Source organism: Manacus candei, unplaced genomic scaffold (genome assembly GCF_025592945.1).
Source record: "Manacus candei isolate 608988 ecotype Guabito, Panama unplaced genomic scaffold, ASM2559294v1 h1tg000238l, whole genome shotgun sequence".
Classification (NCBI taxonomy): Eukaryota; Metazoa; Chordata; class Aves; order Passeriformes; family Pipridae; genus Manacus; species Manacus candei.
In genome coordinates this window covers 328,491-353,125 of record NW_026138286.1, presented here as the reverse complement: position 1 = coordinate 353,125, position 24,635 = coordinate 328,491, and the positions used below count along the sequence as shown (strand labels likewise).

Here is a 24,635-nt window from a genome sequence, read left to right as displayed (position 1 = left end):
GACTAACAGGCATCGTTCTTGCCAACTCCTCCCTAGACATCGCCCTGCACGACACCTACTACGTAGTTGCACATTTCCACTACGTATTATCTATGGGGGCAGTATTCGCCATTTTTGCTGGCTTCACACATTGATTCCCACTGTTCACTGGCTACACCCTTCACTCTACATGAGCTAAAGCCCACTTTGGAGTAATATTCTTTGGGGTCAACCTAACATTCTTCCCACAACATTTCCTAGGCCCGTAAACAAAGACACAAACCAACAAAGTGCCGGTTTATGGGTGCTTTATTCGGGGCCCCGGGAACCTGCGGGCTAACGCCCCAAGACAGGGTTCCAACGACCCTCGTTCTCAGTTCAGCTTTTATACACAAACAAGTTTACATGTATTCTCACGGCTAAAACAATTACAGTTTCTATAGCAAACCAGGTGCAGTAGTTTATAACAATTAACAATCATCTACTCTAATCATAAATCTGCTTAAGTTGTCTTACCCCCCTAGAAACTGTTTAAAAGACCCTTACCACATCTAAGGTACAAATCGTTACGTACATGCTTGACTAAATCTTTTGATTATTGTTTCTACTTCTTCAGTACATTCTATTCCCACGAACAAGGCTGCTGCTTAACTCACTACTGTAAAGTGTTGCTTTCTAGGCCTACCCTCTTACTTAAGCCTTAGCCATTCTACTACTAAATTTAAACTGCTTTGCAACAATCTCCCTACGCCAAATCGACCTTAAGTCATTAATCGCCTACTCCTCAGTAAGCCACATAGGTCTAGTCATTGCCGCAACAATAATCCAAACCCACTGATCCTTTTCAGGGGCCATAATCCTAATGATTTCACATGGACTCACCTCTTCCATACTATTTTGCCTAGCTAATACAAACTATGAACGCATACATAGTCGTACTCTCCTTCTAACACGAGGCCTACAACCCCTTTTACCTCTAACAGGAATCTGATGGCTCCTAGCCAACCTAACAAACATAGCCCTTCCTCCTACCACTAACCTGATAGCTGAATTAACTATCATAATTGCACTCTTCAACTGATCCACCTTCACCATTATCCTAACCGGAGCCGCAACTCTACTAACTGCAGCCTATACCCTCTACATACTCCTTATAACCCAACGAGGTCCAACTCCAACCTATATTACAACCGCCCAAAATTCAAATACACGAGAACATCTCCTTATAACACTTCATATCCTACCCTCCCTCCTCCTCATCCTAAAACCAGAGCTAATCTCAGGAATTCCCACATGCAAGCATAGTTTTAAACCAAACATTAGACTTGATCCTAAAAATAGAAGTTAAACTCTTCTTGCCTGTCGAGGGGAGGTTTAACCAACAAGAACTGCTAACTCTTGCATCTGAGCCTAAGACCTCAGCCCCCTTACTTTTAAAGGATAATAGCAATCCACTGGTCTTAGGAGCCATTCATCTTGGTGCAAGTCCAAGTAAAAGTAATGGACTTCCCATTAATCCTCAACACCTCTATATTCTTGACCCTGGCTACCCTCTCTATACCCATCCTACTCCCCCTCCTATCCAAAAACTACCTAAACTCTCCAACAACCATCATACACACTGTTAAAACTTCCTTCATAGTTAGTTTAATTCCCATAATCCTCTCCATCTACTTAAAGATGGAAAATACCACTTTCTATTGAGAATGAAAATTTATTGCGAACTTCAAAATCCCTTTTAGCCTTAAAATAGACCAATACTCCTTAATGTTTTTTCCTATTGCACTATTCGTAACATGATCTATTCTTCAATTTACAACATGATATATAGCCTCAGAACCCCACACCACAAAATTCTCTCTTTACCTTCTAATCTTTCTCATTGCAATACTCATCCTAATCATCGCTAATAACATATTCCTCTTATTTATCGGTTGAGAGGGAGTCGGAATTATATCCTTCCTCCTGATTGGATGGTGACACGGTCGAGCAGAAGCCAACACCGCTGCACTTCAAGCCGTACTTTACAACCGTATTGGGGATATTGGACTAATCCTCTGCATAGCATGACTAGCATCCTCAATAAACACTTGAGAAATTCAACAGCAATCCTCCCCAAACCAAATATCCCTTCTCCCTCTCTTAGGGCTCATCCTAGCCGCCACAGGTAAATCTGCCCAATTTGGCCTGCATCCATGACTCCCAGCAGCTATAGAAGGGCCAACCCCTGTATCTGCCCTACTCCATTCCAGCACAATAGCAGTTGCTGGAATCTTTCTACTTATTCGCACTCACCACATATTATGTAACAACCAAATTGCCCTAACTATGTGCCTTTGTATAGGTGCCCTATCCACCCTATTTGCCGCTACATGCGCTCTTACCCAAAACGACATCAAAAAAATTATTGCTTTCTCTACATCCAGCCAACTAGGACTAATAATAGTCACTATTGGCCTAAATCTACCTCAACTAGCCTTCCTACACATCTCTACGCATGCATTCTTTAAAGCCATACTCTTCCTTTGCTCTGGGTCTGTCATTCACAGCCTTAACGGCGAACAAGACATTCGAAAAATAGGAGGATTACAGAAACTACTCCCTACAACTACCTCATGCCTGACAATCGGAAATTTAGCTCTCATAGGAACACCATTTTTAGCAGGGTTTTACTCAAAAGATCTCATTATCCAAAGTCTTAACACCTCCTATCTAAACACCTGAGCACTCCTCCTAACCCTCGTAGCTACAGCTTTTACTGCAACTTACAGCCTACCTATAGCCCTACTAGTACAAACTGACTACACCCAGATTCCCTCCATTACTCCCATCAATGAAAACAACCCAGCAGTCACAAACCCAATTACTCGTCTCGCTCTCGGAAGTATTATAGCTGGTCTATTAATTACCTCTTATATCTCCCCTACAAAAACCCCTCCTATAACCATACCACTGGTCACAAAAACCACTGCTATCATTATTACAACATTAGGCATCATTCTGGCATTAGAACTATCAAAACTCACACATACCTTCTCTGTCCCCAAACAAAATATCACTATAAACTTCTCCAGCACTCTAGGATATTTTAACCCCCTTATACACCGCCTCAGCTCTACTAAACTCCTAAACAACGGCCAGAACATTGCATCCCATTTAATCGACCTATCCTGATATAAAAAAATAGGCCCAGAAGGACTAGCGACCCTTCAACTCAAAGTATCCAAAATCTCAACTACTCTACACTCCGGACTAATCAAAACCTATCTAGGATCCTTCGCTCTATCTATCTTAATTATAATCTTATTTACACAGAACTAAGAATTAATGGCCCCTAACTTACGAAAACATCACCCCCTTCTAAAAATAATCAACAATTCTTTAATTGACCTCCCAACACCACCAAACATTTCCGCCTGATGAAACTTTGGATCTCTTCTTGGCATCTGTCTAACAATCCAAATCACCACTGGCCTCCTACTAGCAATACATTATACAGCGGATATCACCCTGGCATTCACGTCCGTCGCCCATACATGCCGAAATGTTCAATTCGGCTGACTAATCCGAAACCTCCATGCAAACGGCGCCTCCTTCTTCTTCATATGCATTTACCTACACATTGGACGAGGATTCTACTATGGTTCCTACCTATATAAAGAAACCTGAAACACAGGAGTTATTCTCCTCTTAACTCTAATAGCAACTGCCTTCGTAGGATATGTCCTCCCATGAGGCCAAATATCATTCTGAGGCGCTACAGTAATTACTAACCTATTCTCAGCAATTCCTTACATTGGCCAAACACTTGTAGAATGAGCTTGAGGAGGATTCTCAGTTGACAACCCTACACTTACCCGGTTCTTTGCCCTCCACTTCCTCCTCCCATTCTTAATTGCAGGTCTCACCCTCATCCACTTAACTTTCTTACACAAAACAGGCTCAAACAACCCCCTAGGTATTTATTCAGACTGCGACAAAATCCCATTCCACCCCTATTTCTCAATAAAAGATATTCTAGGCCTTTTGTTCCTCCTCATTCCTCTAATAACACTTGCCATATTCTCACCCAACCTCTTAGGAGATCCAGAAAATTTTACACCTGCAAACCCATTAGTAACACCTCCCCACATTAAACCTGAGTGGTACTTCCTATTTGCATATGCCATCCTACGATCAATCCCCAACAAATTAGGAGGAGTCCTAGCCCTAGCCGCCTCCGTCTTAATTCTATTTCTAGCCCCATTCCTCCACATATCAAAGCAACGAACTATAACCTTCCGACCTCTCTCCCAACTTCTATTCTGAATCCTAGTAACAAATCTTTTAATCCTTACATGAATCAGGAGCCAACCAGTCGAACATCCATTTATTATCATTGGACAACTCGCCTCAACTACCTACTTCACAATCATTCTCATCTTATTCCCCATTACTAGTCTCCTAGAAAATAAGACACTCAACCTCTAACCACTCTAATAGTTTATAAAAAAGTTGGTCTTGTAAACCAAAGACTGAAGGCTGCCCCTTCTTAGAGTTTTCCAAAAAATATCCAAGCACCCCCCAACTTTCCAATCAACACGTACATCAAGGGGAGGGCCCCCCCCTCCCCCCATACCCTACGGTATGCATTACTTTGCATAGCATCCTCCACCACATTAGACATAACATGCATGTAGGAAAATCTGACATACTATTATTGCAAAAACCATCCAAATTTCCATACTATCTCCCATACAATCCAAAACTTGTCATTCACAGATCTAGGCACATTCCCACACAAGGACATAACATGTCATGTTCTAGGAATAATCCCGCCAAACGAACTAAAACCTAAGGCTGCTAATTTTCGCATAAAATCCTTCTCAATACGAGGAACGTCACAGAACCTAAAATCCATGGTCCATGGACCACTCACCACTTAACCTTGCTCTATGTACCAACCAAGAAGTGCTGGGTTATTTATTAGTCGTACTCCTCACGAGAAACCAGCAACCCGGCGCTAGTAATGTTTATCATGTCCAGCTTCAGGTGTATTCTTTCCCTTTCCACCAATAACCCACTCTCATAACTTGCTCTTTGTCGCCTCTGGTTCCTCGGTCAGGGCCATAACTTGCTTAATTTTCCTAAACTTGCGCTCCCTTACTAATGGTTGGGGATGCTCGGCCAACCTGGACCTCATGATCGCGGCATTTTCTCTCTTCTAAACTTTTGGGGGTTTTTTTGGGGTAGATCTCAATAAACCCTTCAGAGTGCTCCGCCAGGGGGCCCCCATTAATGGTTGACATGGACCCCTTATGGTCGGCGAGCGGTTTTCTCACTTTCGCGTGAAAATTAATGATATGGTTTCAAGTGTTATTCGGTCTCATACGGTTGCACTGATGCACTGTCACGTGCTGTTGGCTTGGTTTTTCCATTACGTCTCTCATCAAGTTGCAATTTAATTAATGCACGCCAGACATATTTTTTGTCATCAATTTCACAAAAAATGACAAAAATTTTGTCATTTTTTGCAATGATCTAGGGACTTTCCCTCTATTCATCATTAATTTTTGTTTTTAAATTTTTTAACAAAAATTTCAAATTTTACAAACTTTCCATTCCCCTAATTTTCCAATTCAGACATTTGCATCATCAATTTGTTAAATTTTTTTAACACACTTTAATCTACCCCATCATTTCTTTTCATCATTCATTTGTTCATTTGTTTGTTTACACTTTAATCTACCCCATCATTTCCTTTCATCATTCATTTGTTCATTTGTTTGTTTACACTTTAATCTACCCCATCATTTCCTTTCATCATTCATTTGTTCATTTGTTTGTTTACACTTTAATCTACCCCATCATTTCCTTTCATCATTCATTTGTTCATTTGTTTGTTTACACTTTAATCTACCCCATCATTTCCTTTCCCCCTCTTACCTCCCCAATTAATCGCCCCCACTACTCTAACTAATATTCCACCCACATACACCTTTAACAGTTGGTCCCAAACTTTTTCCAACCCTTCAGAAAAAAAGGAATCAAACCTTTATCACCAACTCCCAAAGCTGGCATTTTCATTAAACTATTCTCTGAACCACATCTCCTTAAACCGCCCGAATTGCCCCACGAGACAACCCTCGTACAAGTTCTAGCACAACAAACAACGTCAGCAACAGACCCCAGCCCGCAATTAAAAATTGTCCCACCCCCCAAGAATAAAACATAGTCGCTCCCTCAAAATCCAACCGAATAGATAAAACACCCCCACTATCCACTGTGTTTATCCCCAACCACTCTAACTCAGATAGCCCTATAATAAACACCCCACCCTCCAACACTAAAACTAACCCAGCACCATACCCAACAACCTGCCAGTCCCCTCAGGTCTCAGGAAATGGATCTGCTGCCAATGAAACCGAATACACAAAACCCACTAACATCCCACCTAAATATACCAGAAATAACACTAGTGATACAAAAGACACCCCCAAACTCATTAACCATCCACACCCTACAATAGACGCCAACACTAACCCCACTACTGCATAGTATGGAGAAGGATTGGAAGCAACTGTTAGTCCTCCCAAAATAAAACTAACACTTAAAAATAGTATAAAGTACGTCATAACAATTCCTGCTTGGCCTCTATCCAAGACCTTTGGCCTGAAAAACCATCATTGTAATTTCAACTAAAAGAACATAAACCTTAACAAACCCGCCCACAACACTACAATCCTGCCCCTTTCTACTCTTCTAACTTCTCAACAACACATTCTTGTTATCCACTTGAACTACTTCTCCAACCACTAAACAAATCCCAAATCAATATCAACTATTACTACAACTAAAACAAGCCCCAATAATAATCACTATGCCTATAACAGCCTTAGTCCTTGTAGCTTACAATAAAGCATAACACTGAAGTTGTTAAGACAGCTATTACACATACCCAAGGACAAAAAAGACTTAGTCCTAACCTTACAGTTAGTTCTTGCCAAATATATACATGCAAGTATCCGCATCCCAGTGAAAATGCCCTCAGCACCTTAAAAAGACAGCAGGAGCAGGCATCAGGCACACCACTCCAATTGTAGCCCAAAACGCCTTGCCTAGCCACACCCCCATGGGTTTTCAGCAGTAATTAATATTAAGCAATAAGTGTAAACTTGACTTAGTTAAAGCAACTTACCAGGGTTGGTAAATCTTGTGCCAGCCACCGCGGTCACACAAGAAACCCAAATTAACTTTATACGGCGTAAAGAGTGGTTTTTCATTATCACTTCAACTAAGACTGAAATGTAACCAAGCTGTTATAAGCACAAGATGCATCCAATACACCCATAGAAATGATCTTAGCTTCATGATCAACAAAACTCCACGAAAGCCAGGACACAAACTGGGATTAGATACCCCACTATGCCTGGCCCTAAATCCCGATGCTTTCACCACTTAAGCATCCGCCTGAGAACTACGAGCACAAACGCTTAAAACTCTAAGGACTTGGCGGTGCTCCAAACCCACCTAGAGGAACCTGTTCTATAACCGAGAACCCACGATACACCCAACCATCCCTTGCCAAATCAGCCTATATACCGCCGTCGTCAGCCCACCCCTAAACTGAGGGTTTAACAGTGGGCACAACAGCAACATCCCACTAATAAGACAGGTCAAGGTATAGCTCATGAGATGGTAGAAATGGGCTACATTTTCTAGCATAGAATACCTCACGACAAGGAGTGTGAAATCACTCCTAAAAGGCGGATTTAGCAGTAAAGCAGGATAATAATGCCTCCTTTAAGCTGGCTCTGAAGCACGTACATACCGCCCGTCACCCTCCTCACAAGCTAGGATTAATTTTATTTATAATAAACCCCTAAGCTAGAGATGAGGCAGGTCGTAACAAGGTAAGTGTACCGGAAGGTGCACTTAGTCTACCAAGACGTAGCTATAACTAAAGCATTCAGCTTACACCTGAAAGATATCTGTTCCATATCAGATCGCCTTGAAGCCTAACTCTAGCTCTTCTACCAGATTACATAGAAACTAAGTTAATACTACCCATTAAATCAAAACATTCTCTCACTCAACCTAGTCTAGGCAATAGAAAGGTAAACTCAAGACGCAATAGAGATCATGTACCGTAAGGGAAGAATGAAATAGTAATGACAAACCAAGCAATAAATAGCAAAGACCAACCCTTGTACCTTTTGCATCATGATTTAGCGAGAACTACCCAAGCAAAACGCCAATTTAAGCTTGCTTCCCCGAAACCCAAGTGAGCTACTCACGAGCAGCTATCTACTGAGCAAACCCGTCTCTGTTGCAAAAGAGTGGGAAGACTCGTTAGTAGTGGTGAAAAGCCAATCGAGCTGGGTGATAGCTGGTTGCCTATGAAATGAATCTTAGTTCCCTCTTAATTCACCTCCCAGGACTACACTCAACCCACATGAAGCGAATTAAGGGCTATTTAAAGGAGGTACAGCTCCTTTAAAAAAGAATACACTCTCCCCTAGTGGATAAATTTAATTACAGCTTAATTGTGGGCCTTCAAGCAGCCACCATTAAAGAATGCGTCAAAGCTCCTCACCTAAAAAAATCTAAACTTCCTCATGACTCCCTCTTCCCCAATAGGCCAACTTATATTAAATAAGAGAATTTATGCTAAAATAAGTAACTAGGGATCCCCTCTATGGCGCAAGCTTACATTACAACATTATTAACAATCCACAGGATATTTTTTAACCTTAACAAGACCTTATACCCAAAACTCTGTTAACCCACCTATGGAGCGCCCCCAAAGACGATTAAAATCTGTAAAAGGAACTAGGCAAATCCAAGGTCCGACTGTTTACCAAAAACATAGCCTTTAGCAAACCAAGTATTAAAGGTGAAGCCTGCCCAGTGACAATTCGTTCAACGGCCGCGGTATCCTAACCGTGCAAAGGTAGCGCAATCAATTGTCCCATAAATCGGCACTTGTATGAATGGCTTAACGAGGTCTTAGCTGTCTCCTACAGATAATCAGTGAAATTGATCTTCCTGTGCAAAAGCAGGAATAACCCCATAAGACAAGAAGACCCTGTGGAACTTTGAAATCTGCTACCACTCCCATAAACAATACTCACCCACAGGGCCTACTCCACCGGGATTTTGCTGGTGTGCATTTTTTGGTTGGGGCGACCTTGGAGACAAACTTAACCTCCAAATATCAGACAATCCATCTTAACCAAGAACTACCCATCAACGTGCTAATAGTAACCAGACCCAATATAATTGATTAATGAACCTAGCTACCCCAGGGATAACAGCGCAATCTCCTTCAAGAGTCCACATCGACAAGGAGGGTTACGACCTCGATGTTGGATCAGGACATCCTAGTGGTGCAACCGCTACCAAGGGTTCGTTTGTTCAACGATTAACCGTCCTACGTGATCTGAGTTCAGACCGGAGTAATCCAGGTCGGTTTCTATCTATGTTACAACTCCTTCTAGTACGAAAGGATCGAAGAAGTAAGGCCTATGCCACAAGCACGCCTTCGCACCCAGTAATGAACCCAACTAAATTACTAAGAGCTTCACCACAACTCCCTCCTAGAAAAGGACCGCTAGCGTGGCAGAGCTTGGCAAATGCAGAAGGCTTAAGCCCTTTACCCAGAGGTTCAAATCCTCTCCCTAGCTCCAACGCAAACCACATGACAATTCACTTAACCCTCACTTACTTTATTATATCAATATCCTATGCTCTCTCCATCCTCATCGCCGTAACATTTCTTACCCTAGTTGAACGTAAGATTCTAAGTTATATGCAAGCCCGAAAAGGGTCTAATATTGTAGGACCATTTGGTCTCTTACAACCTATAGCAGATGGAGTAAAGCTATTCATTAAAGAACCAATTCGTCCATCAACTTCATCCCCTTACTTATTTATATCTACCCCTATCTTAGTCCTTCTCCCAGCAATTACAATCTGAACACCACTTCCCCTACCCTTTCCCCTTACTGACCTAAACCTTGGCATACTCTTCCTTCTAGCTCTATCTAGCTTGGCAGTCTACTCAATTCTATGATCAGGGTGAGCCTCTAACTCAAAATATGCCTTAATCGGTGCCCTCCGAGCAGTCGCACAAACTATCTCTTACGAAGTTACCCGGGCCATTATTCTCCTATCCGTAATTATCCTTAGTGGTAACTACACCCTCAATACCCTAGCTACAACTCAAGAACCTCTCTACCTCATTTTCTCCTCCTGGCCCTTAGCAATAATATGATATATCTCCACTCTTGCCGAAACAAACCGCGCTCCATTTGACCTGACAGAAGGAGAATCTGAACTAGTCTCAGGGTTCAACGTAGAATATGCTGCAGGGCCATTCGCCTTGTTTTTTCTTGCCGAATATGCTAATATTATACTAATAAATGCACTCACAACCATTCTATTCCTAAACCCCAGCTCACTTAATCTCCCTCAAGAACTCATTCCCCCTACTTTAGCTACAAAAACCCTCCTCCTTTCCGCAGGATTCTTATGAATCCGCGCCTCTTACCCTCCATTCCGATATGATCAACTCATACATTTGCTTTGAAAAAACTTCTTACCCCTAACATATGCCTATGGCATACCAGCCTTCCTATCTCCTATGCAGGCCTACCCCCCTACCTAAGACACTCAAGGAAATGTGCCTGAATCCAAAAGGGTTACTATGATAAAGTAAACATAGAGGTATACCAATCCTCTCATTTCCTAATTTTAGAAAAGTAGGAATCAAACCTACACTAAAGGAATCAAAATCCTCTATACTCCCTCTATATTATTTTCTAGTAAGGTCAGCTAATTAAGCTATCGGGCCTATACCCAGAAAATGATGGTTTAACGCTACCTTAAACCCCAAACCGTAAACCCTACAACCTAAACCCTAACCCTTGCTAACCTTAACCCTAACCCTAACCCTAACATCTCATAGCAGAGGGAGGGAGGGGCCTGATTCCTCATCAGATATATCAACAGTCAAAAACCTGCAAGCTCAGCTCTTGCCTTTTCAGGGCTTCACACCGTCAGCACTGGAGGGAGGGAGGGGCCCGACTGCTCATCAGAGGTATCATGCAAGTCAAAAGCCTGAAAAGTCTCCTAGAATGCATAAATCATTAACCATTTCAGTCTCTGACAATTGGTCCACACAGTAACTGCAAGCTATGCCCAAAGCCTGTTCCCTAACCTTAGAAGAGAGACTGCAACCCTCGAGATGTTGGAGGCTCGAGGCATGGTCCGTGACACTAATCATGGCTATAACTCATAACTTCTTGGAGTATGGGGACTTCCCTCCTTCACCCCCGGCAGATCAAGGCCACCACTTCAACTGACAGACATGGAAGCATTGCTGGACCCTGTGGGCGGTGACTATATACATCTGTCCACTCTCAGCTTTTCTTTCTCTTACTCTCCCTTGCTCTTATCCTGCCTTTCTCTCCCCTATGCATTTTCTTTCCCCCCCCAAAGGTTATCTCTGTGTCACATTGTGGTATGACAGCACTCAAACTGCTAGCATGCCTGTTGATACAGAATTGTTAAAATAAACCTTGCCAGTATATGTTTTCAGACACCGATTATTTAGTGTCGTTTCACTTTAATCCACCCCAAGGGAATTATTAATAAAAACCTGAGTTACCCCCTCTCCCCTTTTCCTGGGGCGGGTTGTAACACCAATCAGCACTGACTCCGCCCAGTAGGCGGAGCCAGTGACGCAGAACAATCAACACGGACTCCACCTCTTGACTCCACCCAGTGGGCGGGCCAGTGCTCTATAGAAGCAGAGTACATACCGGACGGCGGTGGGTATTCTGCCAGACACGCAACAGAACAGCAACAGCAAAAGCAGAGACGCAAGAGAAAAAGCACAAGATTCTGACAGCGGTGGGCACTGAATCGGGTTTATACCCCGAGAGGGGTTTACTGGGCACCACTGCGTTCCTGGAATGGGGTAAACCCGCGATAGTTAGATCGCGCATTGAGACAGATTCTGACTAACCCTAACCCTAACCCCAACCCTAACCCCTAACCCCTACCCTAACCCTAACCTTAACCCTAACCCGAACCCTAAAGCAATCACTTTTTTAGGATTAGGGTCAGGGAATCGGGTTTGCGCATAGCTTGCAGTCTCTTTTTTAAGGTTAGGTTCAGAGAAAAGGGTTTGCGTATAGCTTGCAGTCTCTTTTTTAAGGTTAGGGTTAGGTAACAGGGTTTGCGCATAGTTTGCAGTCTCTTTTTTAAGGTTAGGGTTAGGGAAGAGGGTTTGCGCATAACTTGCAGTCTCGTTTTTAGGGTTAGGGTTAGGGAAAAGGGTTTGCGCATAGCTTGCATTCTCACTTTTAAGGTTAGGGTTAGGGAACAGGGTTTGCGCATAGCTTGCAGTCTCTCTTTTAATGTTGGGGTTAGGGGTCAGTGCTCTATAGAAGTAGAGTACATACCGGACGGTGGTGGGTATTCTGCCAGACACGCAACTGAACAGCAACAGCAAAAGCAGAGACCCAAGAGAAAAAGCACAAGATTCTGACAGCGGTGGGCAATGAATCGGGCTTATAGCCTGAGAGGGGCTTATTGGGCACCGCTGCGTGTCCAGAATGGGCTAAAACCGCGATTGTTAGATCGCGCACTGAGACAAATTCTTCCTAACCATAACCCTTACCCATACCCCTAACCCTAACCCTAACCCTAACAGTAACCCTGTCTTTTGCTAACCGAAAACCTAACCCTAACCCTAACCCTAAGTTTTGCTAACTCTAACTCTAACCCTAAATTTCCTAACCTAACCCTTTCTAACCCTAACCCTAACTCAAAACCTAACCCTAACACTAACCCTAACCCTAACCCTAACCTTAAACCCTAACCCTAACCCTAACACTAAACCCTAAACCAAAAGGAAACTTCCTTTGCTATGCCTACTGGGCGGAGTCAGTGCTGATTGGTGTTACAACCCGCCCCAGGAAAAGGGGAGAGGGGGTAACTCAGGTTTTTATTAAAAATTCCCTTGGGGTGGATTAAAGTGAAACGACACTAAATAATCGGTGTCTGAAAACATATACTGGCAAGGTTTATTTTAACAATTCTGTATCAACAGGCATGCGAGCAGTTTGGGAGTTGGGCTATCGGTTGGGAGGCATGGCTGAAAATAGGAAAGAACAGCCCTAATTCCCAGGAAAGAAAGCCTGGAAGCTTTGGCTTTGTGGTGCAGTTGGTGGGCCACACTGGGCACTCCATGGGCAGGTAGCAAGAGTTTTCTGGATCTGGGAGTCAATCTGGGGGCCTCGGAGTGTTTGAGGGGAAGTTGGGAGTGTCCTGTGGGACCAGGATGGGATTTGAGGGCTCCTGGAGGGGCTGGGACGGGTGTATACTGCGGGCATTGTCTAGTATTGATGGGGGTAATCAGTGAGCTGACTGTTTCATAATCATCCAAATTTTAACATACAATATGATTATTAGAATAAAAAGCAAAAAGGTAATATCAACAAAACAGTAACAGGGTGAAGCTCTTGGTTGAAGACTGGTTTCTTCTTTTTCTCCAGTGATTTTAATTCTTTTTCGTCTGGGTTTTAATCCCATCTTTGGCATTTTGCTGCGAACATTTTGTCCCCATATCCATTGGAAATTTTATTAACTGTTGATGAGAACAAAGTGGAATCCCAAGGTATGTGATATATTGATAGGATTTCACTGGTTGGCTTTTAATTTGTCCAGGTTTATCGCCATAATGCTTCTGCTCTTTAACCACTTGAATCAGAATGAATTGAGTTGTTTTCTGGGTCAGGTTCTCTTTTTGAGTCCAAGGTTTTTTAGTGGATTCAGTATCAGGTACAAAGGAAATTGAGGGAGGTAAAGAATAATCTTCCCTTTGTTCATTATCACAGGGATCACTCAGTCTATTTTCATTAATGTGAGGAAAGCTGGGAGACTCTAGAAACATCAGTTGAACTTCAAATTCTCCTTGTTTCTTTCTCTCCTGAGACTTAGAATCAGGGTTCTCTGTGGTTTCCCAAGTCTCAATGCCAGGGTAAGACACTGGTTTATCAAGTTGCCTGACCAAACCAGGAGCCTGTTTTTTTAGCAACAGTTTTGTCTCTGCACTCTGGCGCAACAAGACTTTGAAGGTGGTCAACCTCAGTTTGAAGCAGCTCATTTTTAGCAACAAGTTTATCCGATTTTTCTCCTGTTTCCCTCTCAAAGGCTAACGATGACTTCAGCACTACATTTTCTGATTTCAAAACAGTAGATTCAACATCAGAAATCCATTCATGACTTCCCTGTCAGCACTCCATCCAAATGTCTGTGCTCTCACTTTGACCTGAGAGAAACCTCAGGCAGGTGGAAAAGGGCAGATAAAGAAAAAACAGATGGGTCCAGCAGAAGTGATGCTGCTTCTGTCAAAAGCAGAGCAGAGGCCGAAAGCACTTTAGGAAGTTGCTTACAGAAGCACTTGTGCATTCCAAGTTACAGCTCAGGAGTCTCAGTGACTTGTCCAACATGAGAGTTTCTTTTCCATTTCTCAACCCCCAGATTCCTCAGGAGTAGGAAACTGGAAACACTGACTGAGAAAAGCTCCATTCCTTCCTAATAATTGTGCTTTGCCCTTCCCATTTGACAGTGCTCTTGGAAATGTGCTGCTGTGATCTGGATCTGGGAGCAGCCCTGACCTCCCAGAGCACTCATCCAACGGCAGGAAGACCCCACCTGGCTCCTGCTGGGGTTCTTGCCACCACGACCCAGTATGGGTCAATGGAATGGAGAGCAGGGTGGTGGGACCAGGAAGGACCAGTTAAGGGGGTTGGGCGCACCTCAGCATCTTCATCAAGGTCAGACCAGTACAGAGCAGCATAGACCAGTATAGATCGGTATAGACCAGTATAAACCAGTATGGACCAGTATAGACCAATATGGGTCACTGGAATGGGGAATGGGGCAGTGGGACCGAGAAGGACCAGTTAAGGGGCTTGGGGGCACTTCAGCATCTCCATCAAGGTCAGACCATTATAGACCAGTATAGACCAGTGTAGACCAGTATAGACCAGTATAGACCAGTAAAAAACCAGTATGGACCAGTATGGACCAGTATTGACCAGTACAGGTCACTAGAACAGCGAGCAGGGTGGTGGGACCAGTAAGGACCAGTTAAGGGGGTTGGGGGCACTTCAGCATCTCCATCAAGGTCAGACCAGTACAGACCGGTACAAACCAGTATGGACCAGTATAGACCAGTATAAACCAGGGTAGAGCAGTATAAACCGATATAAACCAGTACGGGTCACTGAAACAGGGAATGGGGTGGTGGGATCAGTAAGGACCAGTTAAGGGGGTTGGGGACGCTTCAGCATCTCCGTCAAGGTCAGACCACTACAGACCAGTATAAACCAGTATAGACCAGTATAAACCAGTATGGACCAGTACGGGTCACTGGAACGCGGAATGGGGTGGTGGGACCAGTAAGGACCAGTTAAGGCAGAACTCAGCTGGGACTTAGTGGTTTGCGGGTGGGCGTGTCCCTTCTTTAGGTGGGCGTGGTCTCTCCCTGGTGGGCGTGTCCCATCCCAAGGTGGCCATAGCCTCTGCAAGTGGGCGTGTCTTTTGCATCCTCTCCCCCTCCCTGAACTGGGAGCTCAACTGGGACTTACTGGGTTTTGGGTGGGCGTGTCCCCTCCCAATGATGGACCCACTTTCAGCCCCTCCCCCCACCTTTAAGGGCCCCCCCAAAGCCCCTCCCCCCCTTCCTGCACCTCCCCAACCCTCAGGGTCTCTCCTGTCCCTCCCCCACCCTCCGGGTCCCTTCCTTCCCCTCCCCCCAGTGAACCTGCTACCCCTCCCCCACTCTCAGGAGCCCTCCCTGCCCCTCCCCCACATTCAGGGGCCCTCAGGACCCCTCCCCCAACCTCAGAGACTCTCCTGCCCCTCCCCCACCCTCGGGGAACTTCCTACCCTTCCCCCATCCTCAGGGACCCTCAGGGCCCCTCCTTCACTTTCAGGGTCCCTCCCTGCCCCTCCCCAACCCTCAGGACCCTCCTGCCCCTCCCCCCACCTCGGGGTTCCTCCTGCCTCTCCCCCACCCTCAGGGACCCGACTACCCCTCCCCCACCCTCAGGGACGGTCCTGCCCTTCCCCCACCCTCAGGGACGGTCCTGCCCTTCCCCCACGCTCAAGGACCATCCTGCTCCATCCCCACCCTCAGTGTTCCCTCCTTCCCCTCCCCCCCCCACTGGGGCCGTTACTGGTCCCTTACTGGTCTGTACTGGGAAGGGAGAGGGGAGGGGCCGCCCCCTCGAGGCCCCTCCCCCCCAGTGACGTCACCGGGTCCCAAAAATAGCCCCGGGGGCCCAAACTGGAGGGGGGACCTGGAGCCGCTCCCAGTGTGACCAGTTCAGGTACTGGGAGGGACTGGGAGGGAACTGGGAGGGACTGGGAGGGACTGGGAGGGGGCAGGGCTTACCCCCCTCTCCCCCTCCGTGTCCTTTGGGTGACCTTGGGGAGGGAGGGGGATGGGCCGCTCCCAGTGGCTCCCGGTAGCTCCCAGTAACCCCAGTAATGCCTCCGGTATCTCCAGCGACCCCCCCAGTAACCCCAGTGACCCCCCCAGTAGCTCCTAGTAGCTCCCAGTAACTCCCAGTAATCCTAGTGTCCACCCCAGTAACTCCCAGTAACCCCAGTGTCCACCCCAGTAGCTCCCAGTAACTCCCAGTAAGCCCCCCAGTAGCTCCCAGTAACTCCCAGTAACCCCAGTGACCCCTCCAGTAGCTCCCAGTAACCCCAGTGTCCATCCCAGTAACCCCAGTGACCCCCCCAGTAGCTTCCAGTAGCTCCCAGTAACTCCCAGTGTCCCCCCCAGTGCCTCCCAGTATGTCCCAGTTTAACCCAGTTCCCCCCCCGTGGGCCCTGGGCCGGGTGGGGGAGGGGCTGGCTCACATTTCCATGGCAACATCCCTTTCCCTCTGGCCCAGTTTCTCCCAGTTCCTCCCAGTTTAACCCAGTTTTTCCACATTTCCCCCCATTTTTCCACATTTCCCCCCATTTTCCCCATTTTTCCCAGATTTTCCCCCATTTTTCCACATTTTCCTGAATTTTTCCCCATTTCCCCCCCATTGTCCAGATTTTTCCCAATTTTCCTACATTTTCCCAGATTTTTTCCCATTTTTCCCCCATTTTCCCAGATTTTTCCCCATTTTGTCCAGATTTTCCCAGATTTTCCCCCCATTTTCCCAGATTTTTCCCCATTTTTTCCACATTTTTCCCACATTTTCCCAGATTTTCACACATTTTTCTCCAGATTTTCCCAGATTTTTTTTCCCATTTTTTCCACATTTTCCCCAATTTTTTATCACATTTTTCCCAGATTTGCCCAGATTTCTTCCCCCATTTTCCTGGATTTTTCCCAGAATTTCCCATATTTTCCCCATTTCTCCAAAATTTTTTTTATCTTTCCCCATTTTTCCCCATTTCCTGGATTTTCTCCCATTTTTTCCACATTTTCCCAGATTTTTCCTCATTTTTCCCAGATTTTCCCAGATTTTCCCCAGATTTTTTCCCATTTTTCTAAATCTTTCCCCATTTTTCCTCATTTTCTGGGATTTTTTCCCATTTTTCTCCATTTCCCCCCATTTTCCCCAGAATTTCCAGCATTTCCCCCCCAGTTTGTCCCCATTTTCCCAGATTTCTCCCAGATTTTCCCAGATTTTTCCCTATTTTTTCCCCATTTTCCCGGATTTTTCCCAGATTTGTCCTCCACTTTTCCCAGAATTTCCCACATTTTCCCAGATTTTTCCCACATTTTTTCCCATTTTTCCCACATTTTCTCAGATTTTTCTCCAGATTTTCTTCCAGATTTTCTTCCAGATTTTCCCACATTTTCCCACATTTTCCCACATTTTCCCACATTTTCCCCCATTTTTCTTGATTTTTCCCGATTTTCCCCATTTTTCCGGATTTTTTTCCCATTTTTTCCCATTTTCACACATTTTTCCTCATTTTCCTCCATTTTCACGGATTTCTCCTCATTTCCCCCATTTTCCCACAGTTTTTCCCAATTTTTTCACATTTTCCCAGATTTTCCCCATTTTCCCCAGATTTTTCCCCATTTCGCCCCCATTTTCTCGCATTTTTCCCCATTTTCCCACATTTTCCCAAATTTTTTCCCACATTTTCCCAGATTTTCTCCCTATTTCCCCAGATTTTTCCTCATTTTTCCCATTTTTTCCCAGATTTTTTCCCAATTATTTTCCCCATTTTCCCGGATTTCCCCCCTTTTTTTCCCACATTTCCCCGGACTTTTTCCCAATTTCCCCCCATTTTCCATGATTTTTCCCACATTTTTTCCACATTTTCCCAGATTTTTCCTCATTTTCCCCCATTTTTCCCAGATTTTTCCCCATTTTTCTCAGATTTTTTTCCCCAGATTTCCAGATTTTCCCAGAATATTCCCCATTTCCCCCCCATTTTTTCCCTATTTTCCCAGATTTTTCCCATTTTTTCCCCTTTCCCCCCCATTTTTTCCACATTTTTCCCAGATTTTCTCCCATTTTCCCCAGAATTTCCCAGGGTTTTTCCCAATTTTTCCCCATTTTCCCGGAGTTTTTCTCGATTTCCCCCCATTTTCCCAGATTTCCCCCCATTTTTCCCCCATTTTCCCAGATTTTCACACATTTTTCCCCATTTCCCCCCTTTTTTTCCTCATTTTTCCATATTTTCCCATATTTTCCCCCATTTTCCCCAGAATTTCCCACATTTTCCCCCATTTTTCCCCAGTTCCCCGGATTTTTCTCACATTTTTCCCAGAATTTTCCGCAATTTCCCCATTTGCCCACATTTTCCCAGATTTTTCACCATTTTCCTGATTTTCCCCCCATTTTTCCCACATTTTCCCAGATTTTTCTCCAGATTTCCCCCACATTTTTCCCCCATTTCCCCACATTTTCTTGGATTTTTGGGTCCCCAGTTTTCCAAATTTCCCAAATTTCCCCAGTGGGAAAAAATGGGGGGAAAAAACCAGGAATTTTGGGGAAAATGGGGAAAAATTGGGGAAAAAAGTGGGAAATTTGGTGAACACGAATGAAAAATTGGGAAAAATGGGGGAAAATTTGAGAAAAAAGTGGGAAATTTGGGGAAAATTGATAAAAATGGGGAAAAATGGGGGGAAATTAAGGAAAACTGGGGGAAAATCTGGGAAAATGTGGAAAAACGGGGGAAATTTTGGGGAAAAAGTCAGAAATTTGGGGAAATGGGGGATTTTGAGGGGAAATGGAGGGAAAACTGTGAAAAAAGTAAGAAATTTGGGGAAAATGGGTGAAAAATCAGGAAAAATGGGGGATAATTGGGAAAAATTAGGGGAAATTTAGGAAAAAATTGGGAAAAAATGGCAGAATTTGGGGATAATGGGGAAATTTGGGAAAAATGGGGTGAATTGAGAAAAAAAAGGGGGAATTTGGGTAAAATTGGATGAAAAATTGGGGAAAGTTGGGAAAAATGGGGGGAAAATTGGGGAAAATGGGAAAAAATGGGGGAAATTTGGGAACAATGGAAGGAATTTGGAAAAAAAATGGGGAAAAATTGAGAAAAATGGGGAAATTTGGGAAAAATGGGGGAAATGGGGGGAAAATTGGGGAAAGAGTGGGAAATTTGGGAGAAATGGATGAAAAACTGGGAAAAATGAGGGGAAATTTGGGAAAAACTTGGGTGTCCCCACCAGGTTCGGCCCGCCATGGCCTCGATAGCCCCGGGATCAGGTGAGACCCCTACCCCATGCCCTGACCCCTCCCCCTCCCCGAGGTCACTGCCCTGACCCCCCGAGTCCAGGCTGTCACCCCTCCCCCACCCCGTGGCCCCTCCCACACTTTATGGCCCCTTCCCCATTCTGTGGCCCCTACCCCATTCTGTAGCCCCTACCCCACTCTGTGACCCCTCTCCCACTTCATGGCCCCTCCCCCACTCTCTGACCCCTCCCCCACTCTATGGCCCCTCATCCACTTTATGGCCCCTTCCCCACTCTCAGACCCTTCCCCCACTTTATGGCCCCTCCCCCACTCTGTGGCTCCTCCCCCACTCTGTGACCCCTCCCCCATTCTGTGACCCCTCTCCCACTCTGTGACCCCTCCCCCACTTTACGGCCTCTCCCCCACTCAGTGACCCCTCCCCCATTCTGTGACCCCTCCCCCACTCTGTGACCCCTCCCCCATTCTGTGACCCCTCCCCCACTCTGTGACCCCTCCCCCACCGACAGCTTCTCCCTGCAGAGAGAACAGCCAACACACTATTTCACTTCTCACTTTAACAAAGCTCTTTTCTCCTTCAAGCCCCTCAAAGGCGCCAAGACCACATAGGAGGCCACACACAAACAGTACTCCTCTTCCCACTTGACTACACCTTCTCCCTCACTGTTCTACAGGGAACACCAGGAATCTGCTCGCAGAGGCCTCTCCTTTCCCATCAGCAGCTCAGCACAAGGAGTTAAAGGAGCTCAAGCCTTAGGCCACAAGAGCTGACAGCAAGGAAACTTTGGGAGCAAACTAATGCTGCTAACACGGACCCAGCTGAATCCAGCACACAATCACAGAATCCAAGAGTCCTTCAGCTTGGAAAAGACCTCCAAGCTCACTGAGTCTTGGGCAACCCCTCCCCGACTGCCTGCAGGGACTGGATGATGCTTTGCACAAGCACCAAAAGGAATGTTGTGAAAGCCATGGTCTGCAGGAGGACACAGAGAAGGGCTTGGTTGGGGCTGGGAAGGAGGGAGCTGGCGCTGGGGGAGCAGGGATGGAGCCTCGGGGATGTGGCGCAGCAAGGACAGGGGCCCAGACAGCTGGCAGGCGGCAAGGCCTCATCCCCTGCCCCAGCAGCAGCACCAGGCCCTGCCCAAGGCGCTCCTGCCAGGGGCTGGGCCCTGCAGGCAGGGGCAGAACCCACTCCCTGGGGCGGCCTTGCTGCCCTGGCCCTCGTCCGGCCCAGCCTCTCCCTGTGTGCGTGCTCCCCACAGCACAGGCTGCACTGGGCAGCATCCCCTGATGGGCCCTGCAGAGCTGCCCCACGGGGACACTTCCCTTTTATGTCACAGGTGCCACAACCTGTCCCAGCCAGCCCTGCCCATTGTCCCCACCCCGGCTCAGTGACTCACAGTGGCCCCTGGCAACCAAAGAACCAAAGCCCCACACCCCCAGAGTGCAGCCCTACCCATATGCAAGGGGCCCCCAAAGGGTTCCCTGCTCAAAGCAGCCCCTCCAAACACTTGTCAGATAGAAAACTGGGGGACGTGACCCTTGGATACTTTTAGTACAGAGATACAAGCTTTTCTTGAATAATGGAGGGGGGCACTTTTTAATTATTAATATTTACAGTTATCCATTTGGGGACAGGATGTCCTACAGGCTAATGTGGTGTCACATTTGGAGTGAAAAGTACTTTTCAAAGAACCCAGGGTGCATGGGTGATGCAGAGGAAGCTGCCAAGTCACCCAATGTGAAGCTCAACACTGCTTTGCACCAGCACTGCCCTTTCACACACATCTTTGGCAAAGACAAAGATGTCAGGGTTTAGTTTCTAAATCAGTAACACTTGACAAGACCTCTTTATGAACTGACAGCAAGAGAACTTAGGAGCAGTTTAGGGTTGGCAAGTGTAGGAGCCAAGAAGAGAAGGGCTGATGGGTATGTCATGAACACTGACAGCTGGATGGTCGTGGAGCCGACCAAGGACTGCCAGACACAAAAGACATCACCTGCTGGACTTGGCCCAAACACCAGCCCCCTCCTTACCCTTCTCAACCACAGCCTGCACACACCCACACCTGCCAGGGCCAACTGGCTGTTTCTCTTCTCTTTTCTGCCTGGGGGCGAAGGAAGAAGGACAGGGAGGGCATTTGCCTTCGGGCCAGAGGGAAGGGGAAGGAGATCCCCCCAAATCCATCCCTGGCAGGATGGGGGCTGGAGGAGACATTGGGGGACCCCCAAGAATGTTTTTGAGGGGAAGAAAGGATGGGGGCACCCACAGGGGGTTGGGGGGTGGGAGGGACCCAGGAATCTCGTGGTGGGACACTGGGGAGTTCCCAGTAGTTTCTTGGGGGGGTGGACCCCCAGCAGTCCGGGGTGGAAAAATGGACGGAGGAATCCGCCGTAAAGAGTTTGTGACACCCAAAAGACTCTAGGAGGGGGTCGGGAGGGGCCCCGGAGTCCTGAAGAGTGTTTGGGGGTCCCCAGGAGGGAGTCTGGGGGTCTGAGGTGGTCCCAGGAGATTTTCAAGGGTTAAGGGGATGCACAGGAGATTTGGGGGAGGAGGGGGAAAGGCGGAGGGTCCCCAGGGGTCTTGGGGGGGATCTGGGTGGTTCCCGAGAGTCTTGGGGGAGATTCGGAGGGGTCACCAGGAGCCCCCGGACCCCCTGAACTCACCCCACACCACCATGGTCTCGCTGGGGTCGCACGTGAAAAACAGCGCGGCGGGGGGAGACCCTGGGGCCGGGATCGATCGGGACCAATCGGGTTCAATCCCGATCCTCCCTTCCCCCGCCATCACCGCCCCGCTCCCGGCAGCCCCCGCGGAAGTTTCGACGTTCTATTGGGTGACTCACCGGCACAAGGACAGGGGCCCAGCAGAATTTGGCAATGACGTCATTCCAGCAGAGCCGTTCTATTGGCTGCGACCCACGAGGGAGCCCCAGAAACTGTTCATGGCTTGGGGGGGAAAGGACAACCGGCACGGCCGGGAACGGGGGTGCAGAGGGTGTTCAAGTGCCCAGGAAAGGGGTAAAAAACTTTCCCCTCTCCCTCCCAGTGCCCCCTCAGCCCATCCCAGTGTCTCCCCTCTCTCCCAGTGCCCCCTCAGCCCATCCCGGTCTCTCCCCTGCTCTCCCAGTGCCCCCGTCCATCGAGGTCCCAGCCCGGCCCTGCCCCCTGCTCTGCTCCGCCCTGGATTTCTCCCCTGCAGGGGCAGCTGAGGTGGCTCCAGGGCGGGCGGAAACTTTCGGGGCAGGGGGTGGCTCCTGACATGCTGCTGGAACCGCCCCTGTCTGGGCGGGCCCGTCAGCCTGGGGCACCTCCTCACCCGAGCCTGGGGGACGGGCCGGCAACTGGGAGGGGCTTTGGGGAGGAATGGGGAGGCTGAGAAGGGGTTGGGGGTCGTGGAGGTAACTGGGAAGGGGTTTGGGGGAGTTTGGGGGTTTGGGAGGGAGGTTGGGGAGATTGGGGCAGCTGTGAGGGGTTTTGGGGAATCGTCGGGGATGTGGGAAGGAACTGGGAGAGAGTTTGGGGGCATACTCAAGGGGAAGGGGGCAACTAGGAGAGGGTTTGAAAGGTCCTGGGAGGGTTGGAGGTAACTGGGAGGGGTTTGGGGGCATCTTGTGGGTTTTTGTGGGTCTGGGAGGCAGTCTGGGGGCCTCGGAGGGTTTAAGGGGAAGTTGGGAGTGTCCTGTGGGACCGGGATGGGATTTGAGGGTTCCTGGAGGGGCTGGGAGGGCTTTATGCCTTTATACTGTGGGCATTGTCTAGTATTGATGGGGGTAATCCGTGAGTTGACTATTTCATAATCATCCAAATTTTAACAAGACTTTGAAGGTGGTCAACCTCATTTTGAAGCAGCTCATTTTTAGCAACAAATTTATCCGATTTTTCTCCTGTTTCCCTCTCAAAGGCTAACGATGACTTCAACACCACATTTTCTGATTTCAAAACAGTAGATTCAACATCAGAAATCCATTCATGACATCCCTGTCACCACGCCATCCGAATGTCTGTGTACTCACTGTGACCGGAGAGAAACCTGCCTGTTTGCAGTGCACTGACTGGGCAACTTTTCTTTTTGCAGGTGGAAAAGGGCAGATAAAGAAAAAACAAATGGGTCCAGCAGAAGTGATGCTGCTTCTGTCAAAAGCAGAGCAGAGGCCAAAAGCACTTTAGGAAGTTGCTTACAGAAGCACTTGTGCATTCCAAGTTACAGCTCAGCAGTCTCAGTGACTTGTCCAACATGGGAGCTCCTTTTCCATTTCTCAACCCCCAGATTCCTCAGGAGTAGGAAACTGAAAACACTGACTGAGAAAAGCTCCATTCCTTCCTAATAATTGTGCTTTGTCCTTCCCATTTGACAGTGCTCTTGGAAATGTGCTGGTGTGATCTGGATCTGGGAGTAGCCCTGACCTCCCACAGCCCTGACCACACACACCTCATCCAACGGCAGGAAGAACCTGCCTGGCTCCTGCTGGGGTTCTCACCACCCACCGACAGCTTCTCCCTGCAGAGGGGTGGGCAACTACCCAGGCAGGATGAGACCTGACCCCGGCAGGCAGGAAAGTCCCTGCCCTGGCACGAAGAACCCCGGAGCACAGGGACCCTGCTCTGCGGGACAGCCCCGGGCATCCCTGGCTGCACCCCCACCTTCCCACCCCGCAGCCATCCCTGGGAGAAGGAACCCACCTGCGCTGTCCCTCTGACGGTGCTGCAGGGAAGGCCTGCCCTGGAGAACATCCTCCTCCGGGGCGACAGAGAAACTGGGAGAGTCCTGACAGATATGCAAGGCTGTGGGATGTGGTAGCTTTAGGAGATTCCTCCAGGAACACAAGCGACATTGCCCTGCACCTGTAGACTCACTCTGCTGAGTGTCTCAGCTGAACACCTCCCATCTTTCTGCTGCCTTTAACCTCCCTTTGCCTTTCTTCTCTTCTC

General features: G+C 47.2%; 1 protein-coding gene across 1 annotated transcript in view; it reads right to left on the bottom strand.

The window, feature by feature from the left end:
* Window positions 1–270: 270 nt before the first annotated feature.
* LOC127464581 (uncharacterized) overlaps window positions 271–24,635 on the bottom strand; it is a 113,464-nt gene continuing 89,099 nt past the window's right edge. The window contains exon 2 of the mRNA XM_051774946.1: window positions 271–465. The gene's annotated coding sequence lies outside the window, so the exon portion shown is untranslated. The remainder of the gene's footprint in view (window positions 466–24,635) is intronic.